Here is a 6,655-nt window from a genome sequence, read left to right on the forward strand (position 1 = left end):
TGCAGGTGATTCATTTATTTATGTTTGTATTTATTTTTGCAAGCCTTTTGCATGGTTTGCCTAGAAGAAGTTGTTGCTCTCCTCTGCCCATACAGTCTCCAACTTAATAGATTTCCCACATGGCTGTCTCTGTCTGCAGAGCTTGGACCAGCAGCAGCTACAATGTCCCAGAATGAGACAGGAAATTCCTTTGTTTATGAACTTTCTGAGACACCAATGTATATTTCATCCTCCCTCTCATTTCTGCCTTATCTGCACAACCCTGATATACTCCATCCATTTTGCTCCTGCCACCAACACCTATGAGCCGGTCTTAATGTGTTTCCTGTTTCCTGCCTGATCTCCTGGTTCCCAAACTGACCAGACTGCTCATTTCCAGGCCTGCCATGCTACTAATCTTAGCTTCCATTGTTACACATCGTTGATGCCTGCCCAAGTGCCTCACCTAAAGATAGCAGGAAAAGGTTCCTAGAACCTCTAACTCAAAGGAGGTGGTTAGAACTTTCTCTCACTTTGAAGCATCTTCCTCTTCTTTGGAGAATTACCTGTGTGGAGTGCCTATTTTCACCTGTGTCCAGAGCTAATACCCTCACCTATGCTCCTCATTTAAGCTCAATTGCAGAATTTCATTATCTTTTAGACAAATGCCTTGCCAATTCTCCCCTGGCAGTGAGTTTCTGCAAAATACTAGCTTGGAAGTGTTTAGACAGTTTTCAGACCTGATCCTATATTTAGTAAGGGGAGGCGCCGGTTTCGCCCCTGAGAGTGTTGAGAGTGACTTGCTGCTATAATGTTATTATTCTTCACTCCCAATCTTTGAAAAATGTTTATCAGCCTGGGCTAACACATAGCTTTGCCTCTAGAAAAATGGAATGCCAAAATGTGTCGATTTAGATCTACTTCTGGACAGTTCTTATAAATCTCACATTCTTTCTGCCAAATTTGGCTCAATTTTCAAATGGATCAGATGCTTTTCTTTTGCTCTAACAAAATTAGATTTTGTTCCCTTTGTTCATTTGGGTGTGTGTATATGTGAAGTGAGTGGGTGTTGGAAGTAGTTGCCTAAAATTTCAAAATAGAAAATACTTACAAAAGTGTAACTCTCTGATGTAAGGAAAAATATCCTTCTGTCTCAACAAGCTTTCTCCGAGCAGTCAATCCTGGCTAATTTAGCTGCATGTGAGAAAATGCTGATTCCCTCAAAAGCTTCATGCTCCCCTTCCCTGGTTTCTTGGAGAGGTGAATGGGTCTTCATCCCCAGCATTCCACACATGGTGTCATCTCAGTGTTATTCCCTCTGAGACACCGGCCACCATGTTGCACCCTTGTTCTAAGGGTAAAACACAGCTCAGAGTGCCCTTCTCACAGAAAATTCAGATCTCTGGTATCCTGAGTGCTTTCAAGACTCCAGCTCCATGCTCCTATACCAGTTGTCCATGGGCTAGGATATTATTACTCAGTTTGATGGTTATTGCAACTAGTGAGAAAAGACTCATAACCATATTAGTCTCAAGATAACTCTACTGAACCAATTTTAATGGACATGCAAATCACATTGTTACAATATAGATTCTTGTTCAGTGTATCAGGGGTAGGGCCCAAGTTCTACATTTCTAAAAACTCCTAGGACACAGTCATGCAGATTACACTCTTGGCAACAAGGATTTAGCCCACACTCTCTGTAAAAAAAAAAAAAAAAACTCACTGCCATCAAGTAGTATCGTATATAAACATTAACCAGTTCCATGGAGTCAACTCTGACTCATGACTCATGGTAACCCTACATATGTGTGAGTAGAACTGTGCTCCTTAGGATTTTCAATGGCTGATTTTTTTGAAAACAGATCACCAGGCCTTTCGTCCAACATGCTTCTGGGTGGATTTGAACCTCCAACCTTTCAGTTAACAGCCAAGTTTGTTAAGTCTTTCTACCACCTGGGAACTCCAAATAGATATTCCAAAAACCTCAAACCAAACTCACTGCCATCAAGTCGATTCTGACTCAGTGACCCTATGAGGCAGAGTAGAATTGCCCATAAGGTTTCCAAGGCTGTAAATCTTTACAGAAGCAGACTTATTCATGTTTCTCCACAGAGCAGCTGGTGAGTTCAAACCACCAACCTTTTGCTTAGCAGCCAAATGCTTTAACCACAGCACCACCAGAGATCCTTCACACAGATATTAGCAGGTTAAAAATTCTAGATAAGCCTTCAAAGTGGAATCTTCTCTGCTCTAAATATACTCTCCAGACCCAGTGGGCCAGGTAATTTCTTGAGAATTTCTACAACTGGCTTGAAACCTTCATATAATTTCTGTGTCTCCCTCTACCCAAACAAAGATTCATAAGGAGAAACTGTGATCTCACCTCAGTGAAGTGTCTGATGAAAGCCTGGTTATCTTGATCTTCCTACTTAAGCCAAACAGAATGCTCTGTTCCCCTTCTCCTTTCAGTTGACTCATTCTGGAGTGAAGCAAATCCATACTCCCTCGTCTTATGCACCACTTGCTGCCCTCAACCATGACTCAACTAGTCAAGTATCTTCTCAAGGTGAAAATTCCTAACATCCGTGGTTCCCTGTGGCAGAGCTACCAGTGACTAAACCCACAGAATTTTTGTGTTGTGTTTTTCTCACCTCGCCAAACAACCTTGAACATTACCAGATACATGGTAACCAGACACTTTAAACAATGCTCTCTCTGGTACCACCCTTAGACAAAAGCTCACAGCTGTCACCACAGAATCCATTTAGATTAAGTATGTGGTTCTTCTGATGATAATGTGACCCCCTCCTTGGGTTTCTGAGGCAGTATGCTACAGAAGTAGCTTGCCCAATCTTCCTTCCAAGGAGTGGCTAGTGGGTTTGAACTGCCAGCCTTTTGGTTACCAGTCAAATGGCTTAGGCACTAAGCTACCAGAGCTCCTAATGATAATAATAGTTTTCATTTATTGTATATTTTCAATGGGCCAGAACTGTCCTAAGATCTTTACACAGTTTACACAAATTACAACAAAGCCTAATGAAGTAAGACTGTCCCTACTATACATCTAAGATAGCTGAGGCCACTGAGAAATCATATTTTTGGCCCATACTTACATAGCTGGTAAATGACAGAACCTGAGTTTGAGACTAGGTTTCTGGCAAACTCCAAAATTATACTCTGAACTCCTGTGCAATGCTGTGTTTCTGATGTTCAAGAGAAAATGTCTGATACATATTAAATCATTGGATCATCTCCTTTTTGTTGTACCCAGAGAAAGAAAACTGATTCATGAACTTATCCTTGAAACATGCAAACATCCAGAGCTGGCCTACAGGAGCTCACTTGCTCCTGGCAATGAATGAACTCAGCTATAAAGGATTGGGGGAAAGTCTCGCATTTCTCTCCTCATTGGGGACACAAAGGTACACATGTAAATCAATTCCCAGAAGCTGTCCAGATATTTCACAGTACTCAAAGTAGCCCATCAAAGTGAAGCCCAATATTTTAAATAGGTTATATAGTTAAAAATGATTATTATTAAAACAATTTACAATTCAGATAGAAGTCAAGACTGCCCAAACCCCCAAATTCCTTGAGAACTGAAAACACATACCTCCCTTATTTCCGTATCTCCCAAAACATTCAAGGTAGTATATACTATAGGCATTTAATAAATGTTTCCTGATTTAAAGCTGAATGAGTGGATATTCTATATGTCTATACAGATTTGGCCAATGCTAAAACCAAAACAAAACAAAACCAATAAAGCACATACAAAATTTGGAAGTATTTTTTCCTCACAAACATGTTTTATGTGATATGTATCTGTCTAATCTAGAGTCCATGGCACATAGGAGGGTATATACATCTGTGACAGAACTGCAACAGTTGCTACATATAATCATTACAGCATTTCATCTGTTGACATGATGAAGGAAAGCAGGTTTAAGAAAATTGAGAAGAGCAGTTTAAATGTCAGTGGTTGTTTTGATTTAAATGTCTTGCATACTTCAGAACATATTTTATGTACTCCCATAACTTTATGACCCTAATATGTTGAAAGTTATGTTATGTTTTTTCAAAACAATCATCCAAGGTCACCATGGGGACCAGTGGTTTTGCTATGTGGTGGATGCTGGCTGATAGCTTGAGACTTGGAGTCTGACCTAAGGGCATGCCCTGGAATATGCTTTCTTACCAAGAGCCTTTATAGCTCTTACATTTCTTGCCATTTGCCTCTTTTATACAAGAGAAGTGAAGAACAATCACTTCTTTGGCCTTCTGAGCAATATGACTTGGTTTCTTTTCTACAAAATTAGTTATTGAATCAATAGCCAATGCTACCTCTGCTAACATTTTTGCTATAATGACATAATAGCTCCACTCTCTATATAATATCCTCTGACTTTTTTGTCAATCTTTAAGAAATTTTAGTATGCCAGCATCAGTAATCTCTTCAATATCCTACTAGTCAGCTTGCTGGCACTCTTTTCCTCTCTTCCTCCCCTCCTTGTCTTTTCTCCCTCATTTGCACTAACTTAATGGAGAAGCATTTCCATTGTTGGTTTGCTGTAAGTATTGCTAAAGACCATTAATAGCATGTTTTTCAAAAGAAGCATAAATGAGAGTTAAAAATTTTAGTTACTATTTCAGTTCTTGATTCTTGAGGCAAATACATTACTGAGTCAAATAATTGGGATTTTATTGTGTAATATATTTCTATTGTCTCACTCTTCTTGAAAAAACCAAATTGTATTTGGATTTTATTGTAACTGTTGAAATCCAGCCTTTTCAGTTGATGGGACATTTCTACTCTCAGCCCTCATTTCTTTTATATATATATCTGGTGGCATAGTGCCTAAGACATTTGACTGCTACCCAGAAGACTGATGGTACAAACCCACCAGCCACTCCTCAAAAGGAAGGCTGGGCAATCTACTTCTGTAGAGATGCCTCCTCGGAAACCCAAGGAGGGGTCACTAAGAGTTGGATCCAACTCGATGGCAGTGACTTTGGTTTGACTCATAGCGACTCCTCTGTTGGGTTTCCCAGGCAGTATCACTACGGACGTAGATTGCCCAACCTTCCTTCCAAGGAGTGGCTGGTGGGTTTGAACAACCAGCCTTCTGATTTGCAGTCAAGTGCCTTAGGCACTATGCTATACACACACACACACTAAAGTAAGCTTAAGTCTAATTTGTAGAAGTATTTGGGGACTTTGAAGAGCTTTCTCAAATCATTGGCAGCCCCTGGGGAAGCAAAACCCACTCAGGAAATTAGCCATCAACACAGAATGTGATGCATATAATAAGCAGACCCTCATTCTTTGCTTCCTTCTTTGTACCCCAAGAACCAGTTCTCTCCTCTCTATCAATACTGGTAATAATTCTAGGCCTCTCAGCTCCAGAAGTATTGTTTAAAAAAAAAAAAAAATCTGGAACTAGAGCATGGAGGATCACTTTTTAAATCATATTTTTCAAATTGGAAAGAGAAGGTAATTCTAGGATCTTGCCCAAATCTCCTACTATTTAAACTCCTTTTTGGCCTATCACCTTTCTTATACCTGCTTTTTTAAGCTCTGTTAAGGACCACATTTTAGTTAAGCAGTTCATTAAATGGCAGGATACAGTTTCCTTCAGAGATTTTTGTACAATGTCAATGTTAAATTCCACCTTCTAGACAAATCTCCACTAACCTGAATTTTTTTTCTCTGTCTTTCATTCATCGTTCATTTGCACAATCCACCCATCCAGTAAAAATTGCTCCTCCATTTCATTTTCTTCAGGTATTTTGAAACCAGCTTTTAATAGGCTCTTAACATCCTTTTCCTACTACTTGACTTCCTAATATTATAATCCCCATATGACCAGGCATAATTTTAGAATATCTTTACCTATATTGTATATCTTCACCTGTGCTGGGCACCCTGTGTTCCACATATTCCAAGTATAATTCATTATCTCCACTTAACCAAACCCACTGTCTCTCCTGCATTATCCCTTCAGTGGACACCATCATCCACACTGTGTTCCAAGTCATCCTTGACTCCTCCATCTCCCATGCAATCAGTTGTCAGGACTTCTTACTTCTTAAAATAATTGAAATGTATACTCTCATCTCCATCTCTACTATCATTCCTCAATTCAGGCCTTCATAAATTGTAATTTTTTAATAAGGCCTCCTACCTTTTATCTTACTTAGTCTCTAATCATGACCCATTCCCTCACCATATGTAACCCATTCTCCACAGTGCTGCCAGAAGCATCTTTATAAAAATTATAAATTTCATCATTTCCTTCTCCTGCCTGAAATCCTGAAGGTTCTCCCCCTCACTTTCAGGGTAAAATTCATATAACAGCATAAAACACAAGGCTTTTGGGTGATTAACACTTCCAGCCCTACTACTAGCCATACTACCTGCCTTAATAGTGTTGTTGTTGTTGTTGTTGTTATGTGCCGTCAAGTCAGACCTGACTCATAGCGACTCCTTCTTGGGCTTCCGAGGCAGTATCACTATGGAAGTAGATTGCCCAATGTTTCTTTCCAAGGAGTGGCTGGTGGGTTTGAACCATCAGCCTCCTAGTTAGCAGTCAAGTGCCTTAGGCACTACGCTACCAGAGCTCTCATCTTAATAATAGTAATACCTAATAACCAGTTAGGAGCTCTGGTAGCA

This window comes from Orycteropus afer, unplaced genomic scaffold (genome assembly GCF_000298275.1).
Source record: "Orycteropus afer afer isolate SDZICR_OR568_19922 unplaced genomic scaffold, OryAfe1.0 scaffold00034, whole genome shotgun sequence".
Taxonomy (NCBI): Eukaryota; Metazoa; Chordata; class Mammalia; order Tubulidentata; family Orycteropodidae; genus Orycteropus; species Orycteropus afer.